The sequence below is a fragment of the Ceratotherium simum genome, chromosome 36 (assembly GCF_057802395.1).
Source record: "Ceratotherium simum simum isolate JZ-2026a chromosome 36, ASM5780239v1, whole genome shotgun sequence".
Lineage (NCBI taxonomy): Eukaryota > Metazoa > Chordata > Mammalia > Perissodactyla > Rhinocerotidae > Ceratotherium > Ceratotherium simum.
Window position 1 is genome coordinate 9,376,321 of NC_141935.1, and position 20,351 is coordinate 9,396,671.

Below are 20,351 nucleotides of genomic sequence, written 5' to 3' on the forward strand. Positions count from 1 at the left end.
CAGCATGTTTAAAGAAACAAAAATGTAAACAAAAAAGAGAAGAAAAGAAAACAGAAGCTCTGTAGGACCACTGGAAAAGAGGGAAAGGCACCGCTGACCTGAGGAATGTGGAACTTTGGGAATATGTGAAACAAAGGGGATCGAACTGAAGCAAAACTAATCAGACTTGAGGAGCAGGTATGTTGGAGCCTCTTGAGGAGTGTGTGATGCCCTCAACGTAACCTGAAAAAGTTTCCAGTTTGGAGCAACAATGTCTTAAACAGGGGTGTACTGTAGCAGCAATGGGTGAGGGTTCAATTACAGTATTTGAGAAGCTGTAAGGGTGACCCACATAGTAAGTGTCCCTAGGTTTTGCTTTATACGGACAGTTTACTAAATGAAGAACTTGTAGGCCAAGGAGGAAATAAAAATAAAAGTCCAAGGCTATTTAGAAAGTATTAAAAATGGCATAATCGTGTATAAAAATCTGTGGGATGTAGTCAAAGCCATACATGGAAAATAATTCATGTTAATTTCTTAATATAGAAGAAAGATCGAAAATAACCAATCCATGTTTGTCACTTATGGTTATGTAGAGTGCTGTGTTAAGAAGGAGTCTGAAGGTGAGTCTATACTGAGCAGGAACACTGGTATTAGTGAGTAGTGACTTCAGGGTTCAATGAATTTTTTAGATGAGCTGAATAAAACTGTTAAGGGTCAGATAATTCCTATATTGCTGCAAAGCACAGAGTGACAGGAAGTTTCCCCAATAATTTTCTGAAGCGAGCATAATTCTGATCCCCAAACCTGATGAAGAGAACACTCAAAAGAAAACTGAAGAAAAATTTCAATTATAAAGATGTAGACACCTTAAATAAAATATTTCAAATAGGTTCTACCAGTAAACAGTTTAAACTAAGCAGCACCACTGTGCACAGTGAAAGATAGAATTCTTGGCACCTACGAGTAACAAAAGAAGCTCCTTTTAATTTGTGTTAGGCAGAAATTAAAGAAATTGTGTTGTAACTTACAGATACGGTGGTAAATACTATCCACCTAGCTCTGCTACGTGGTGGGATTCACAGTTGTGGCAGTGTGGTTGAGCTGGTAGGGCATGGAACGTGAGGGATCACCAGCATCCACACTGAACGTCTGAGAGCTAGGTGAAAGCTAGAGGAGAAGGTCCAACACTTGACTTTGAATGTCAAACTCTCTTTTTCCACTTGTGTTTTGAGTTGCTTATCTGTTTGTCTCATTTCCCCTTGCTCTCATGAGAGAAGAACTATAGTGATTCACCTTTGTTGCCACCTAGTACAGACTTTTCCATAAAGCAAGTGCAAAGAAAATACTTGTTCACTGAATCTAATCGAAGAAGCTGTGGTATAGTGGGGAGTGCACTGGTCTTGGAGACAAGGGTTTGGTTTCATGCAAAGCCAGGCTGCTAATGATGATCTGAGAGGTTGCTTCCTCAACCACTCAGCGAGGATGTCCCCTGTGGGGACTCTACTCACCCTCTCTACCCTGTGTTCTGAATGAGCTCACTCGTATGGTGCTTCCCTCTTTGGGTGCATTTAGCGTTCTCCTGTGTCTCCTCTGCTTGAGTTCAGAGACTCTCCTCTGCATCCTTGTACCTGCAGAGACGAGCCGTGGTCTGGCACATAGTTAGTGCTAGACAAGTTTGTTAAAGGAATGGATGATGTAACTTCTCTGAGCTTAATTTTTTTCCATTTGAAAAATGAGAATATTAATAATACATGATATTGGGGTTTCCAAGAATTTTCCTTAGAAAGAAGTTTGGCCTTGCCCCCTTTAATAGATTTTGTTTATTGGGCATTTATTATATGTGCCAAACATGGACCAGGCACTTTACATATATTATCATTTTATCTCTTATCCTCACGCCTCTATAAGATGGGCACTATTATCTCCATATAAGTCCTGGAGACATGAAGAACTGCCCCAGATCAATAGCAAGCAAGTCTGGCAGAGCCAGGATTTGGATTCCAAGTCTGTAATCTTCCCACTATAGAATTGGTGTTTCCGTGGGAAGTTCAGTTTGGGTTGTCATCAACAGGTCTTCTCATAGATTCCCTGGCTGTGTAATTATGGTCTGTAAAAGGTTGACCTTGCAAGTTGAGCTAGTGAAATCCAGCCTCTAATATGTTGCTTGGGACATGGTAATTGCTTGCTCAATATATAACTGTTGAATAAAATACAGAATTAGTTAATTAATGAAAAGTCCATGGATGGTAATAGTAATTAATCTAATAAACTAAGAGACTCTTCATATGTGTGTGACTGAAGCGTTTTTAAACACCCACATTTTCAGATGACGTGCAAATAATCCTAGGAAGGTGAGACTAGAATTTGATTCTCATTTAGTCTGTGAAAAGTATGGAATAAGGGGATTGTCTAGTCATGTAGGGATCTTACTAAAAGTGAAGATTTCTAGAGTCTATTCCCAGAGTTTGTTCGTTTTACACTCTCCTCTCTTGAGTGTGAAATAAAACACTTCATAAACTGTGGAATGCTGCACACACTTGACGTACTGCTAAGGAATTGTTGTTGTTTTTACATGAAGGTTGGAGAGAGTATCCTTTGGGATCTGTTGAAACTCAAAGAAGAGAACAGTTTAGAGACTCAGCTAAATCGGAAAAGGAAAGAGCTCTTTTGCTGGGTGAAAGGAAGGTTTCTTTTGTCAGTATCTCTTCAGAGGCAAGTGTGGTTGACTGAAATTTAACAAATGGAGTTCACTGGTGTGTTTGGTTATTTCAGGGTTGAGACCCCCTCAGGTTATCTCAGGTGATAGCGATGTATTGTCGCGGTGTACGCGCAGTCTGAAAGCCGAGCCGGGAGGGCCGGCCCGTGGCTTAGCGGTTAGGTGCGCGCTCTCTGCTGCTGGCGGCCTGGGTTCGGATCCCGGGCGCGCACCGACGCACCGCTTGTCTGGCCATGCTGAGGCCGCGTCCCACATACAGCAACTAGAAGGATGTGCAGCTATGACATGCAACTGTCTACTGGGGCTTTGGGGAAAAAAAAAAAAAAAATGCCGAGCCGGGAAACTCTGAGCAAGGCTGCGGTGTTCGGGATCAGCGGCAGCCCCAGGGAGCCCGGGTCGTTCTGCTTGTCTGTCATGCTTGTGACTCAGCATCTCTCTTTTTGCTTTTCTCTCTAGATTCCTTCCTGTTCCATCAGCGGTTCCTTCTTTTGTCTTTCCTTGTTTCTGCCTAATGGCTTGTGCTTCCTGCTTTCTATGTTTGACAATAAGCTCCATTTATGGAGGTTTACTGTGTGCCAAGCAGAATTTCATTTTTATGCTCGTAACAACCTTTTGAGGTAGGAATAGAGTGTCTCCCATATCTGATCTTTCATTACCCTGATCTCCGGAGGCACTGAGTGCACAGAGATGCAAAAGCCATCAAACTAGGAAAATTCCACCAATGAATTGAAAACCAATACATTTTCCACTCAAAACCCTCTCCCCACTTAATATTAGTCTTGGTAATTAACAATAACTAACATGCAATGCAAATGTAATGCAAAGCCAAGTGGCAAAATTTGCAAAAGATGCAGATTTTCATAAAGTTCATGTCAATGGGAAAACCACTGATAAACGAGGGTCTGAGGGTGTGGCCAGTTAAGAATCAGAGAAGAGAAAATTGACAAGGTCTATGTCAATTTTGCTGCTTGAGAACTGGTTTTGCTGTTCTGAAATACATTTTGGAAATCTTTGGTATGTGCACTATTATATAACTGGGTGTAGGCATTAACATAGGCCAGATTTTTAGCCTTTTCGGGTCCCTGGCTTTCACGGAATAAGAATTAGGCTCCTGGAACATAATGCCAGGGATTTTTGACTGATACATGCTCGTGAGGTTGGGAAACATGAATGGATGCCTGGAGTCCTTAAAAACTGAGGGTCATCTAAGATTTAGAAATGATGGAGGCTGTGACAAATTATTAATCAGCCCAAATAGACACTTTAGCTTCCACTTTAAAGTCCTGCTAATAGCATCTTACTTTTATATAGGATATTAGATTTTGAGAGTGTTTTTCACACGCATTATCTATTTCATGTCACAAAACTGTACGAAGCGGAAGAGGGAAATAGCATTACTCTGTGTTTTGAAGGTGAGAATACTGAGATTAGTCTGCTGTCGAGTAGTCTGACAGTCCAGGACTGAAATAATTTTCCTGACTCCTGGTTCAGTGCTTTTCCCACTCCCCAAAATAAAAAAAGGAGACTAAAAAAGGGAGACAGAAAAGAAGGAAGAAAGATATCTCACAGTTACTAAATACCAACCATGTGCTTCATACACTATTTAAGAAAGCTAATTTTTGATTATTTAGCATAATATATTTTTCAGAATGGGTGCTTTAAATTCATCTTTACTCTCTCTGTATGAGGAAGATCTCTATCTCACAAACAAAGAAATTACAAAAAAAAATCAAAGAATGTAGACACACTGGGAAAATCAGTTGGAAAATTAAATAGAATAGACATGTGTGCATAATCAGGCGATTACTAAAATAATTAACAAAAGTGGAATTACTCAGACTAATTACCCCTTTTACCCAGGGCAGCTTTTAAAATCTCATCTGATTTTCTCATCTTTTTCAGCAATATGTTTTATTGTAATTTTTTTTTTCTTTTTTACAATTGGTTTGTTAACTGCGATAAATCACAAAGCTCAGTACAGTTTTTATACTTTTCTCTTTGGGAAAAATAATACTTGGTCCTAAGCATTTACTTAAAAAAACTAAGTTGAAAACAAAACAAGAGAACACCAGGCAGAAGAGACTTAGTCTTGGGGCAATTGATAGCTAGCTGATCATGCACTAATTGCTTCTTAGGCTCAAAATCGATGATATATTTTACTTGTAATCATAGTTTATGCTTAAGGATTTTTTTTTTTGGTGTGTGTAGGGTGCTAGGGAAAGAACAATGATCAAAATTTTTGTGAGTCTTTACATTTCTGAGTGTTCCCCTTTCTTATGCTTTGCATTTAAGTACTTAGGAAAGAGTGGTTTCTGCAGAAAGGTTGGCTCCTGGTAATAACTGTAAGTAACTGTGGTTTTGTTCTAGGTGATTATTTGAAGTGGAAAAGTCCTGAACTTTGGACTGATGTTATTCTACCACCCACTTCATATTTAAACCAAATTTATTTGCTGAAAAATTTAGTTTATGAACCTCTTTTCATAAGCTCCTGAAATAACTCAAAGCTTTTTTTAGACACATGTCCTTGCCCTGAGTGCTTAATGGAATGGCATTTTTGTGACTCTTGGTACATTAAACTTTTCTGATTTCCCTGACTGGTCATTTGAGTACAAATTAAGAAAACATTCAGGATGAAGAAAGAATGTCTCTGAGGCAGTTGTGTCTAATTCTAAGGTGTAATAAAAAGCTCTCGCAATACCATGTCTGACTGATACCAGACCTCTTAATCTCAAGTTCATGAGCCCAATGCACAGTGCTTGGACATTTTTGCTTGGACATGGATAAAGTTTTCTTCAAATTGGCCAAAACAAGAAGGCAGGAGGATAGGTTCTCTCACATCCGTCTTCACAGGAGAAGAAAGCAGGGGGTTTTATGGAGCTAAGGGGTGTGGCAGGAGGAGTTTCAGAGAAACAAAGCGGAAGTCCGTGGTTCTTTCACTCCAGATAAGCCCCTGGGCAATCAGACTTCTGGGTGTCAGTGGCAGCTAGGGGCTGTTATCTGATGATCATTGAAGGCATTCTTTTTCTTCTGTAAAACAAGCTCATAAATCCTTGTGACCCTTGAGTCACCCCCCTGGTTAAACAAGAAAACAGCAAGAGCCGGCCTGGTGGTGTAGGGGTTAAGTGCGTGTGCTCCACTTTGGCGGCCCGTGGTTCGCAGGTTTGGATCCCAGGTGTGCACCAATGCACCACTTGTCAAGCCTTGTCGTGGCGGCATCCCGTATAAAGTAGAGGAAGATGGGCACAGATGTCAGCCCAGGGCCAATCTTCTTCAGCAAAAAAAGAGGAGGATTGGCAACAGATATTAGCTCAGGGCTAATCTTCGTCACAAAAAAAAAAAAGCATGAAAAAACTCCCAGAAAACCTCAAGAAAACAGCAAATTGACAAGATTAACTTCTTTTCCTAACAAGGTCAAAAGGTAATCTTATTGAATATTTACAGTAACCCTCAGATACCTGGCTTCAATGCCATGTCTGACTTTAAAACAGAAAAATATCTGTGGCTTTCGGAGACCTAATGACAGGCAGGGAGAGTGGGCCATCAGTCCCTGAGAGTTTCCTTGGGAGTGAAGTTCCTATTTTGTCAAGAAGAAAACATGCGGTAAAACATTCCGTTCCACCAAATAGGACTAAGCATGGCTCAAGCATGCTAACATCTCACACGTAATTATTTTGTCAAAGTATTTATTAGGTTTTGGTCATATGTTTGATTTATTTAACTTTATGTAGCTGAATCACCCTAACATATGATTACGTAGAATTTCTGGCTAAGTGTTCAATTTTTTATCACTCTTGCACATTATTATCTTATATTTTTAAGACCATCAAAACCTTACGTTTAACAAAATTTAATTTAACCAATTGAAAAACATTGGGAATATTTATCTTTAAGGCTTGTATGATATTTTGAAATATTTAAGATAAAATGATATTTGTGTAGCAACAATTTAGGCATATGATATAGAAATCATGGTAGTTATTAAAGTTTTTGTGCAATCACAGAAAGAATAATGAAACATGTTCATGTGGGAGGTACTGTAGGGTTGGGGAAAAAGCACAAGGTTTGCATCCTGATTCTATTATTTGCTAACTTTGATATCTCAGGTAACAATTTGATTAGTCTGGGTCCCTGTTCTCTCAACTGTAAAATAATTTTTACATCGGATGGTATTTGGCATATGTATTAATTTCTGCTTTCTTTTGTATTTAATATATGCTGTATTATTTTATACTTGTAAAATATGATTATATAAATTAATAGGCTTTTTAAATTGTAAAAAGTCATGATATGTTGTTTACATAATATTTGTTTCATATATTTGTTTTTGTTACCCAACCAGGTTTGTTTTTGCCCATCACACAGAGAAAGGGTTTTATTTTTTTTTAATTTTTTTGTGAGGAGGACTAGCCCTGAGCTAACATCCGATGCCAATCCTCCCCTTTTTTTTTCTTGAGGAAGAGTGGCCCTGGACTAATATCCATGCCCATCTTCCTCTACTTTACATGGGATGCCACCGCAGCATGGCCTGCCAAGTGGTGCGTCGGTGCGCGCCTGGGATCCGAACCTGTGAACCCTGGGCCGCCGCAGCGGAGCGTGCGCACTTAACCGCTTGCGCCACCCGGCCGGCCTGAGAAAGGGTTTTAATCACAAGGCAGCCAAGCGAGGAGGCAGGAGAATCAATCTCAGATCCACCTCCCCGAAAATGGGGACTCAAGGATATTTATGGGGTAGAGAGCAAAGTGGTCTGAAGTGTGGAAATAGATGATTGGAGGTAAGGATAAGTGAGGTAATTGATGATCTGCTCAAGTGTGGTCCAGCTTCACGGCTCTTCATAGGATGCATGTTCACAAAATGGCAGTGTTCCCATGATGTGAGCATGGAGTTTTTACCTCTTTGATGTCAGTGTCATTTATTGATCATCTGCACAGGCCCAGTTGGTGAGTTGATGGTCTCAGCCCACCTGAACTGCACAAGGAGTTGACTCTCAGTTCCTGAAAAACTTGAGCACCCCATCTGTTACCATGGTGACCCAAGTGTCAGAGATGTTGTCTATAGGGTGGGCTTTACTAATGCATTATCTAACTACTTTTGTGAACAGACAACTGAGTATAGCGAAAGCAAGTGGGCCCCTGGTTTCATTTTGTTTGTAGGGTCAGTGAGTCAAGAATCGTGACTTTTCCAAATTCCTTAGTGCTTTTCGTTCTTCCCAGTAACTTTGTATTAGAACAGATAAGCCAGAAGCAGGTAGGTTGTAAAGAAACTGATATAATTGTATCAGTCTTTGTTAGGAGGAATGGTCATTGTAGTCAAACTTCATCTTCTTTTTGGAACTTGATTCCTGCTTTAAAGCTGCTTATACCTGCCTGAAAGCTGGCAGAGCGTGCTGATAAGACTCTGCTAACAAAATAGCATCCGCATCCACTGTGTCCCCAAGGACTCGTGGTGTTATTTGGATAGGGGTGGGGGGAAGTGAGGATCTTAATTTCCTCTCAGATTATTTCCTTTTCCCTCTCCCTTGAAATCACTCCTGGTAATAGGATATCTGTGTAATGGTCTGTTGGCCTTGGCAATACCTGGGGGTTAGGAGTTTAGGAGAAACAACAGTGAGGACTCTAAGAACTCTCAGTGACATTGTCTTTGTTAAATTCTGAAATTAGTACTCAGTAGATACGAGCAGTGATATCACTTTAAAGAACTGGTTCTCAACTGAGGTTGATTTTGTCCCCAGGGGATAGTTGCCAATGCCTGGGGACATTTTTGATTGGCTTAACTGTTCCTAGCTGGTCTTCTCTCCCAAATCCCTCCTTCCACCCCACGTCAAGCCAGTCTTCTTTTTATTTAGTCTTATGGCAGTGAACTATGTGAAAACCATGAGACAAAATATCCTCATGCATTGCAGAGGTCAGTAGTAACAGGAAACGCAGGAAGGAGTGTGTGCATGTGCTACTGGAGTTAGTGGGTAGAGGCCAGGGATGCTGCTAAACGTCCTATGGTGCACAGGACAGCTCCCACAGCAAAGAATGACCTGGTTCAAAATGTCAACAGCGCTGAGGTTGAGAACCCCTCCTTCTTAGAACAATTGGCTTTCCTACTAGTGGATCTTGATTATAAAGGATTGAAGGTATTAATATATCGTTTAAAAAATGTATTGATTAGAATAACGCAATGTGGAACATTTCAGGAAAAATTGTAGAAAAGTAGAAAGACAAGGTTTGGCAATAATTATCCAAACACTGTTCGCATGAACTTGCATTCATTCATTCAACAAATATTGAAGGCTTTCTGTGAGCCAGACCATGTTCTAGGAGTTCAATGTGAGTTATGGGGCTGTTTGGTGACTCTTTCCTTATTAAGGAGATGGACCCATAAGGCTGTTAGACCTGATGTCATCGGATATTCAAATCATAAAATTAACTGCCCTGCCCCCCATTCTGAGCCTGTGCTCACGAAGCTCATCTGAAAATTTGTTTCCATGAAGCATGTGTCCAAAAGAAAGTGTACTGTTTAGATCAACTGACAATTACATTTCTCTATGTCAAGCTGTCCATTGACATTAGTCTCTTATTGGTTCTATTTGCATAAATTAGCAACCCTGAATTTTGTAACTCTGGGACATTGGTGAGATAGCTCTGGTCCTATGTGGTTGAGTGCCAGAGCAGTTCACTGTGGTACGTGTAACATTGTGGGCCCTGAATGGATGGCCATCATATTTTTTCTAGGCTTCTACTCTTTCTCAGTAGGTACTTTAATTGAAATTCTAACAGTAAATGATTTATTTTTAGAGGAAAAGAAACTAGATTAATACATTAAACTTGTTCTTAGTGCTTACAACCTTCTTTTTTGGGATGTTGTTAACATTATGTTTTATTGATGGAGATTTGCATAGCCTATTGCAATTATGAACTTGATAATTTTTTTTTCCTAAGGAAGATTTCTTAGGAATCTTATTAGCCCTGAGCTAACATCTGTGCCAGTCTTCCTCTATTTTGTATGTGGATTGCCACCACAGCATGGCCGCCAACGAGTGGTGTAGGTCCGTGCCTGGAAACTGAACCAGGGCCACTGAAGCGGAGTGTGCCAAACTTAACCACTAGGCCATGGGGCCGGCCCATGAGAACTTTTATATAAAAAGATATTGCCCTTTTCATTGAACTCCTGTAGTGTTTATTAAAGGAATACTTACTTTTGGGCTTATTCTCATTCTGACTTTTACTGTCATTCAAATTTGTATGTATTCAAGTTACAATACAAGTAGAATGTAAACTCTAAGAGTGTGTAAACCAGGGTCTATCACTTCTTGTAAACTTCTCAGCATCTTACATAGTCTGGGTGCCTCTTAGGTAGTCAGGGATACTGGCTACTGTTTACCCAGCGTGTACATCATGGCATCAAGGGCTTTGTAGGAGTGAGCTGGTACGCAGTGAGTGTGTTCGGATTTATTATGTGTTTTGGAGACCATACAAGTGAAATGACCCAGAGTAGAGTTCAAAATATGCTCACACTATTTATTATAAAATGATTATGACTCTAAATCTCTATATCACAATCTGTGGCAGCCCATTTTTTTCTTTCTCATCTCCAGATATCCCCATGGATCCCCAGGGTTGCTTACGCAGTCTAATGAGGTTGTTCCAAGTTTCTGTCTCCAAAAAATTGGGAGAGTATGCTGAATGCATTATTCTGAGCTGCTGTTGCAGATGTTGCTGCTCTGGGTGTCCCTTCTGAAGCCTAGGCAGTCTGGGCACACCAGAGCAAATGCCCTTTTGCTGTGGTTGCTGCCAGTCCACACAGTGGTTCCTCAGGGCTGAATCGGGGCCGAAAGTCATCAGCCATAACCTGTGCTCAGAATCCGACCTCCCTTACTAGTTTCCCAAAGAACGGGAACACAGTTTCACCCCAGAAGCACTGCTAAGTGAGACTCCTACACTCGCACAAGGCAGGTCCAGTGGTCCATGGGATATTACCCAGGGTCTTGCTCCACTGGCTAGTACACCAGAAATGGCCTTTTTGGGGGAGATTTGTTCGTTTCTTCCTGGTGTTTGTCCACCAGAGGCAGAGATGTTTACTGCATCTCCCACACCAACAGAGACCTGGAAGGGTTGGCTCTCCCTGGCCTCTTCCATCCAGTGCACTTCGTTTTAGGAAGAACGAAGTGTGCTTGTTTGTTACCTTTCCTTTGGAAAGGGTCTGGAAAACAGAGGATGCTCACTGAGGGTCACCTTTCAGATTTAATCAGTTCTTTTTTTTTTTTTTTTTGTGAGGAAGATCAGCCCTGAGCTAACATCCATGCTAATCCTCCTCTTTTTGCTGAGGAAGACCAGCTCTGAGCTAACATCTATTGCCAATCCTCCTCCTTTTTTTTTTTCCCCCCAAAGCCCCAGTAGATAGTCGTATATCATAGTTGCACATCCTTCTAGTTGCTGTATGTGGGACGCGGCCTCAGCGTGGCCGGAGAAGCAGTGCGTCAGTGCGTGCCCAGGATCCGAACCCGGGCCGCCAGCAGCGGAGCACGCGCACTTAACCGCTAAGCCACGGGGCCGGCCCTTAATCAGTTCTTTAGAGTGACTGCTCAGTTCACAGCACATGTGTCTCACACACTATTAGACAAGACCAGGGCAGTAGCTGGAAGGACAAAGTGGAGATCTACCAAACCTGTCCTGGCTTATTTTAATGTAACTATTAATAAGTCTTGGTTTTAAAACAAAAGATAAGTCTGGGACAAATACAGAGGTGGATAGGACATCAGGATGACAGACTCAGACCTAGACCACCCAGGCAAACTGGGCTCTGAACTCATTTGGGCTCTGAACTCATTTGGGCTCTGAACTCATTCTAAGGAGAAGAGTCTGGATCACATCCAGGGAAGAAAAAGAAGGTCAATATTGCTGAAAGGTATCGAGCAATGGGGAGAGCCACATGAGATAGGATTATGTAGGTAGAGGTGAGCCAGACAGTGCAGGGGCTTCGAGGCCATGGTGAAGGTTTTGGGTTTTATATTAGGGATAATGGAAAGTCATTGGAGGATTTTCACCAGGGGAACAATATGATCTGATTTGCAATTTTAAAAGTCCACGCTTGATTTTGTATGGAATATAGATTTTTTGATGCAAGAATGATAGGTGGGCAAGCAGGAGGCGATTTTAGTAGCCCAGGTGAAAGATGATGATGGCTTGGGCTACCATGATAAAGAATGGAGAGAAATGGTTAGAGTTAGGATATATTTTGGAGTTAAGACTGCTGATGGGTTTAATTTGGGGTATGAGGAAGAAAAGAAGAAAAAGGAACTATTAGGTTTCTGGCTTGAGCAACTGGGTGGGCTGTAGTGTCATTTGCTAATGAGAGAACCTGGTGGAAGAACCTATATGGGGGAAAAACAAGAGTTCAGTTTTGGGCGTGTTAACATTGAAATAAATGCCTTTTAGACAGAGTTCAGGGGAGAGGTCAGAGCTGGAAATACAGATTTGTGAGAACGAAGGGTATGGGTGGCATTTAAGGATGTGAGTGAGCTGAGTTAGTCAGGTTAGTCAGGAAGAATGGTTAGTCAGGAAGAATGCCAGACAATGTGGCGCCACAAGAGGAGAAAATGTTTCAAGGAGAAGAGAGTAGTAAAATAACTGAGTGCTGCTGAAAGTTTAAGATGAGGACAAAGAAGTGACCTTGGTTTGGACATGATGGAGGCTTTTGCTGATCTTGCTAACAGTTTCTGTGGAATGGTGGCGATAAAGTCCAGTTAGATCAGATTGATGACAAGCTAGGAAGTGAGGAAATGGAGAGAATGACTTTAGACATCAACTTGAGAAGTATTACTGGGAAAGGAGACAATATAATGGGGTTGTAGCTGCAAGAAGCTGTGATCAGGGGAACGTAATTCTCTTTCTGTCTCTCTCCTCATCCATCCATCCATCCATCCATCCATCCATCCATCCATCCATCCATCCTTCCATCCTTCCATCCATCCATCCATCCATCCATCCATCCATCCATCCATCCATCCATCCATCCATCCTTCCATCCATCCATCCATCCATCCATCCATCCATCCATCCATCCATCCATCCTTCCATCCTTCCATCCATCCATCCATCCATCCATCCATCCTTCCATCCTTCCATCCTTCCATCCATCCATCCATCCATCCATCCATCCATCCATCCATCCATCCATCCATCCATCCTTCCATCCATCCTTCCATCCTTCCATCCATCCATCCATCCATCCATCCATCCATCCATCCATCCATCCATCCATCCATCCATCCTTCCATCCATCCATCCATCCATCCATCCATCCATCCATCCATCCTTCCTTCCATCCATCCATCCATCCATCCATCCATCCTTCCATCCATCCATCCATCCCCATGCTCCCATTATTTATAATTATCACCTGAGAGGGAGGAGGTTATTGTATGCCTCAAGTCTCTGAAAAGGTGATAGGGGATGTGATCAAAGCACAAGTGGAGAAGCGTATAGGAGCAGGAACACCTCATCTATTGGAGGAGGAGGCAGAAAGGTAGGCTTTACAGGTAGAAATGGTATATTTGATGGTAGAAAGATGAGGGAATTCCCATCTCAGTCCTTCTACTTACTTAATGAAGAATGAGTCAGGTCATCAGCTGACAATGAGAGGAATGGGCAGGGGTGTTGTAGATTTGAGAAGGAAGAAAAAGGTGTGATATAGTAATCTTGCATAGTGGGAAAACAAATATTCCAGGAAGGTATAGTGAAATACCAGTGTTTAGTGCCCATTTGAGATTTGAGGTCATTAGTATAAAATGGAATTGTGAGCTTGGTTGTGTGTGTTTTTTTTTTTTTTTGTGAGGAAGATCAGCCCTGAGCTAACATCCATGCCAATCCTCCTCTTTTTTTTTTTTGCTGAGGAAGACTGGCCCTGGGCTAACATCTGTGCCTATCTTCCATCCACTTTTTTTTATATGGGACACCGCCACAGCATGGCCTGACAAGTGGTGCCTCGGTGTGAGCCCGGGATCCGAACCTGGGCTGCCAACAGCGGAGTGCGAGCGCTTAACCGCTATGCCACGGGGCCAACCCCGGTTGTGTGTTTTTCTTCAGCCACATTCAGCTGCTTCAGAGTTAGAGACAGAGCAAGCAGACTGCTGTGTTTAAACACGATCAGAATTTTGCTGAGTACTGCAGAGGGAGAAGGGTGTAAAAACGCAGTGGCATACCAAGGGGGTGGCAGTGGAATGGTCCACGCAGCAGAGGAGGAGCATTTCGCATTGACATATTTAGAATTGCCAGCACACGGTGCTAGTAAACAGCAGATGGGCTTCTAGTTGGCTTCATTATTTAAACTCTCTTTGGCAGTGCATCCTTTGTTGCCTGCACCTGGGAAAGAGGGCTCCCACTGCAAACCTTCCCTGGGCCACTGCAAGGGAGTGAAGGATATTTTGAAAGGAGAGAAAGGAGGATTATATTGATTAACCATCGAATCCAAAGAGAAAAACAAATCTCCCACCCCAAAAGGCCATTTCTGGCTTAAAAAAAAATTTGAATCCTCTCTTCACCAGGCACCCCATATACTTACAACTCTAAGAAATATTACTATTCCTATTTAGCAAATAACGGAGGGAATGGAGGAGAGAGGTTCACAGATGTGTGAGTTGCCCAGGGCCAGACGGTGAGTAGTAGGCATGGCTGAAGGCCAAATCTAGGCCCTTCTCATCCATGGCTTTTGTACTTTTTGTTCTGCTGAGCTACTTATTATCTTTAAAGTCGTTTCATTTTTATGACCCAAAAGAGCCATAGACAGTAGCAGAAGAATTTATAATTACTATAAGGATTATTGTTTAAATGTAACAATGTGAGACTGCTAAATATTGTTTGTATAAATACAGAATAGGAGACTGGAACTCTTTAATATGTGATCCGGGAAAGGGAATTGTGAAAAGCTAGTGATGAGCGTTTTCCATCTACTCAAGGTTATGGGAAAGAGAATGAGTTAGTTCCATGTGGTCCTTTTCTTTTTCCCGATGCTTGATAAATTCATTATTCTTTTTAACTGTGTTGGATTTTTATTTATCATGGATAGTAACATAGTAACACGTATCAAGAACAGTATGAATACCTATGTCACTAGAAATAAAAAAGTCAAGAAAGGAAAGGGTGCACACACGGTTGTTGCCCTGTGGGTCCCTCCCTGATACCATTCCACCTGCTCCCCCAGGAGGCCACCATTCTCCCGACTATGGCATTCAGGATGTGTATACATCATGCAGCATCTGCAGAACTGCACTGTGGGTTTGTGAAAGAATGAATGTGGAAAAGCAAATCATATCTTAGTAGTGTTATGAAAATAGCTTTGATCTTATAGACTCCCTGAAAGAAGCGTCTCAGGGAGCCTCCAGGGTTCCCCAGGCCACACATACACCCTAGGACCACCACTCTAAGATATATACTGAGGAGTGGGATTTTGTGGTCACATGGTAAACACATCTTTCACACACTTCCAAAGTGCTTGTATCAACTTGTGCTCCCATCAGTAATTCATCAGAGTTCCCATTTCTCTGATTTTCACAAACTCTTGTTATTATCGCTCCTTTTAATTTTTTTCCCCAACCTTATATGTTTAAAATATCTCATTGTAATTTTAGTTTTCATTTCTATGATTACTAGCAAGGTTGAACATCTTTTCCTACATTTATTAGCAACTTTGGTTTTTGTTTTCTTTTTTTTGTGTGTGAGGAAGATCAGCCCTGAGCTAACATCCATGCCAATCCTCCTGTTTTTGCTGAGGAAGACTGGCCCTGGGCTAACATCTATTGCCAATCCTCCTTTTTTTCCCCCAAAGCCCCAGTAGATAGTTGTATGTCATAGTCGCACATCCTTCTAGTTGCTGTATGTGGGACGCGGCCTCAGCATGGCCAGAGAAGCGGTGCATTGGTGCGCGCCTGGGATCCGAACCCAGGCCGCCAGTAGCGGAGCGCGCACTTAACTGCTACGCCACGGGGCCAGCCCTGGTTTTTGTTTTCTATGAATGATCTGGTCCTTTTCTCATTTTTCCATTTAGTTGTTTGTCTTTTTCTTATTGGTTTTGTAGGTGTTCTTTATATATTCTGGATACTTAGTCTTTGTCAGTTATACAAATTCCAAATTAATTCTACTCTGAGCCTTTTCATTTCACTATTTTAATATTATCTTTAAATATTTGAAGTAGTTGAATTTACAAAGTATTTTTCTTTACAGTTCTGGATTTTGGGGTCTTATTTAAGAAAATCTTTTCAACTCTGAGGTTATAAAGATATTTTTCAATATATATATTTTTTTATTTTGTAAGGTTTGATTTTCTATATTTAGTTTTTTAATCTACTTGGGATTTACTTTTATATATAATATAAGGTAAGGATCTATTTGTGTGTGAGTGTGTGCCTGCGCTATTTATTAATAAATTTTCTTTGTTGTTCTGATCTAAAATGCCAGCTTTGTTTACTTTTCGTGTGTGTGTGTGGGTGTGTGTATATATATAAAATATATTTGTTTATTTTTCTCTCTATGCAAACGTAGGTGTATTTCTAGGTTTTCAAATTAAGTTCTATTGATTTATTTCTCTATCCTTAGAGCAATATCATATTCTCTTAATTACTATAACTTTATGATAAGACTATATATATTTTTTATTTTGAGGAAGATCAGCCCTGAGCTAACATCCATGCCAATCCTTCTCTTTTTGCTGAGGAAGACTGACCCTGGGCTAACATCTGTGCCTATCTTCCTCCACTTTATATGGGATGCTTCCACAGCATGGCCTGACAAGCGGTGCATCGGTGCGTGCCTGGGATCCGAACCTGGGCTGCCAGCAGCGGAGTGTGTGCACTTAACCCTATGCCATGGGGCTGGCCCCCAAGACTATGTGTTAAGCAAATACTACACCTTATTGTTCTTTTATTTTCAGAATTGTCTTGGCTAAGATCTTTCATATAAATTTTAAAATCCATTTGTAAAGTTCTATGAGAAGTCTTTTTGGGATAATGATTGAAATAGCATTGGATTTATAGACTACTTTGGAGAAAATTGGCATCTAATGAACATGGTACATTTACCCCAGACCTTCTTTCCTGTTCTTTTGATAAGTGGTATATTCTCTATAGATGATCTTGAAAGTTTTCACTTGCTGTCCCTTCTGATTAGAATGTAGTTTTTAGAATTCGTAGTTGCTCTCTGTATTAGTTTCCTAGGATTGCTGTGACAAATTACTATGAACTGTGTGACTTGAAACAACAGAGAAGATGGCTGTCTGCGATCCAAGACAAGAGCCCTCACTGGGGAACTGAATTGGCCAGCACCTCGATCTTGAATTTCCCGGCCTCTAGAACTCTGAGAACTAAATGTTTGTTGTTTAAACCACCCAGTCTATGGTATTTTATTGTGGCAGCCTGAGCTGTCTAGGACGGGGAGAATCCATTCTTTGCCTCTTCCAACTCTGGTGGCTCTCAGCATTCCTTGACTTGTGGCCGCGTCACTCCGATCTCTGCCTCTGTCTGTCACCTCCTCCTCTGTGTGTGTGTGCGCGTCTTCTGCTTTCTGTCTCAAAGCTCCATCTGCCTTTCTCTTATAAGGACAAGTGTCTTTGGATTTAGGGCCTACCTGGATAGTGCAGAATGACCTCCTTATTTCAAGATCCTAACTCAATCACCTCTATAAAGACCCTTTGTCCAAATACGGTCAACGTTCACAGGTTCTGGGGGTTAGGAGATGGATGTATCTTTTGTGGGGAGGCATCCTTAAACTTGTTACATCTTATTTATTCAGATCTCAACTCAAACATCACCTCCTCAGATGACATTTTCTCTTCTTCATACCCTTGTACTTGACATTTTCTTAATAATTTGTTAATGTTTTATTGATTATCTCCCTTCCCATTAGAAAAAATGTAAACTCTTTGCAGGTGGGGGCTCTGTTGTATTTATTGCTATATTCAGATTGATATCCTGATAATACACAGTGGTGAAGCTTTGTCAGTTGTTTCTAGTTGGTGTCTGCTGGTTGGGTATCCCTTCTAAGTGGTCTATGTAATGTTATACTAGTTGCTAGATATTTTAAATATCATCCCTGACTGTGTACCTAGCTTCTAGAACAATGGCTGGCTTACGGTAGGCTCTAAACAAATAATCGTGTTGATTAAGAGATGGCACAGATGAGGATGGAGATCAATGCAGAGGCCAGATGATAGAAAGATTTCTATGTCATGATAAGGAGTTTGGACTTTATCCTCAAAAATGATAGAGCTTCATCCCAGAGTTTTAAGTAGGGAAATAATATAACTAGATCTACATTTAAAACATGAAATTCAAAACAAATTACCCTTAGATATTTTAGAACCTCTGTTGAACCCCTGAAGGGATGTTCAGAGGGATGGAATGAGATGGAGAGAAATCTGCCTTTTTCTGTTGAGGTAGATGAATGCTAATAAACTACACAACCAAACTTTTCTTTATTTCTCAAGAAACACTCTCATCGTTGTGTGTGTGTGTGTGTGTGTATGCACGTGCATTTGTGGTCATATCGTTAGAACTCTTAGGCAGCCCTAAGGAGAGGTCTGTGTTGTGAGGAACTGAGACATCTTGCCAATAGCCATGTGAGGGAGCCATCTTGGAAGTGGATTCTCCAGCCAGTTAAGCCTTCAGATCCCTGCAGCCCCTGCCAACGTCTTGACTGCATGCGATTCCCGCTGTTGGAACCACCAATTAAGCTCCACCCAAATTCCTGACCATAGAAACTGCAAGATAATAAATGTTTGTTGTTTTAAAAGTGGCTGTGTTTTACAGTAACTTACTACACAGCAACAGATAACCAAAACACTTTGAAGAGAAGGTATAATATGAGTTGGTTCTTGAGGGGCCAATAGGAAAATTTATTTTTATTTTTTTAGTAAAGAAGTTGGGGCAAGGCATTCTAAGCATAATAGATGGCATGTGTGAAGTCACAGAAAGTCCTGATGTATTTGGGAATAATTTTCAAAAATCTAATGAATTCGCTGAGATGAGAGAATACTACACACGGTGGGGAGTTGCATGAATTGAGACTAAAGCTTGTGAAAGGTCTTTTGTAAAACTAAGTTTAGACTTTGTCTTTAAGGTCATGCAGAAGCAACAACAGATTTTGATCTGATATAACACGATGAGATTTGGATTGAAGAGCAAAACATTTTACAGTACAGTAGTCCCCCCGGTTGTATGTAGGGATATGTTCCAAGACCCCCAGTGGATGCCTGAAACTGCAGATAGCACTGAACCCTACATATACAATGTTTTTTCCTATACATTCATGCCTCTGATAAAGTTTAATTTATAAATTAGGCATAGTAAGAGATTAACAACAATAGCTAATAATAAAATAGAACAATTATAACAGTATACTGTAATAAAAGTCATGTGAATGTGGTCTCTCTCTCTCTCAAAATGTCTTATTGTACTGTACGCACCCTTCCTCTTGTGATGATGTGAGATGATACAATGCCTACGTGATGAGATGAAGTGAGGTGAATGACGTGGGCGTCGTAAGGTAGCTTTAGGCTACTGCTGACCTTCTGGGGATGCAACAGAGGGAGGATCATCTACTTCTGGACCACGGTTGACTACGGGTAACTAAAACTGTGGAAAGTGAAACCATGGATAAGGTGGGGGGGACTACTTGTGTAGCCTGATGGGTCGGTGGTCTGAAGATGATGCTCTCATAAGAGGTGATGAGTTGGGTCTGCCGCTCCAGTAGTAGATAGAGGAGAAGTATAATGTAAGATATTTTTGAAGTTGAATCAATAGGATTGGAAGCCCGAGAGTCAAATTACACCATTGAATCAAATAAAATTGGTTAAATGTTTCTGACAGATGTTGATACTACGCTGCATCCATAGGCAGGCATTAATTTATTTCCATAAAAGAGTAAAATTTTGTGAAGAAAAGAAAATTTTGAGGGGATACAGAGCATTGTCTTTAGACAATAATATTAAATTCTGCATTTGCATTAATACTCCGTGAAGCCATCCCCCAGAGATTTCCAGCCTAATCCTTCTAGTACCATTCAGTATTGTGAGACATGCTGTTATCTAGAAAGGGAGAGTCGAGTGAGAAAGTCGGAACAAATAGTTCTGCTCTGAGATGACAAAGACATGGAGGAGAACGCTCAGGAAACACTGTTCAGTCTCATCAGGAACATCGAGACTGTTCTGCTGAATATTTTGTTTGTATGTGTTCTCGCAAGAGTCTACCTTTAAAAAATTTGACAGAAAAGAAACATGTTTTTCTTCGTTTCAGGGGTTCCAAATGGGGGAGGGTGTGGAGACAGAGCAGATCACTGAGCCCTTACCACCTGCCCCTCCCCCCACCCCCCACTAGGTCCTAAGACTCAGAGCTCATCAGAGTCCAAGGTGACTGGGGTGGGGAAGTGAGCCAGTTTGAACCTTCTCCCTTGGCGGTTTTAGTATGCCTCCTCTCACCTTCTGCTGTCTCATTCCCCACTCCATCCTGAAAGTCACTGTTCCACTGCAAATAGTTAAGCATAACTCTTCTGTGCTGAGAAAGGTATGCAGTTCAAGTCTTGAGGAATTTATGTGATGAGAAGGTGCTCAACTGGAAAATGTAGTCTTACGTCCATCTGAATATATGTGTCGCAGTTCACTGGGCCTTCGTGCTGTTTTA

General features: G+C 41.2%; 1 long non-coding RNA gene across 2 annotated transcripts in view; it reads left to right on the plus strand.

The window, feature by feature from the left end:
* Positions 1-20,351, plus strand: part of LOC147912345 (uncharacterized) — a 50,214-nt gene that overhangs the window by 11,868 nt on the left and 17,995 nt on the right. For both annotated transcript variants that reach the window (XR_015550016.1, XR_015550015.1), the window contains exon 2: positions 4-177. This is a non-coding gene — a long non-coding RNA (uncharacterized LOC147912345). The remainder of the gene's footprint in view (positions 1-3; positions 178-20,351) is intronic.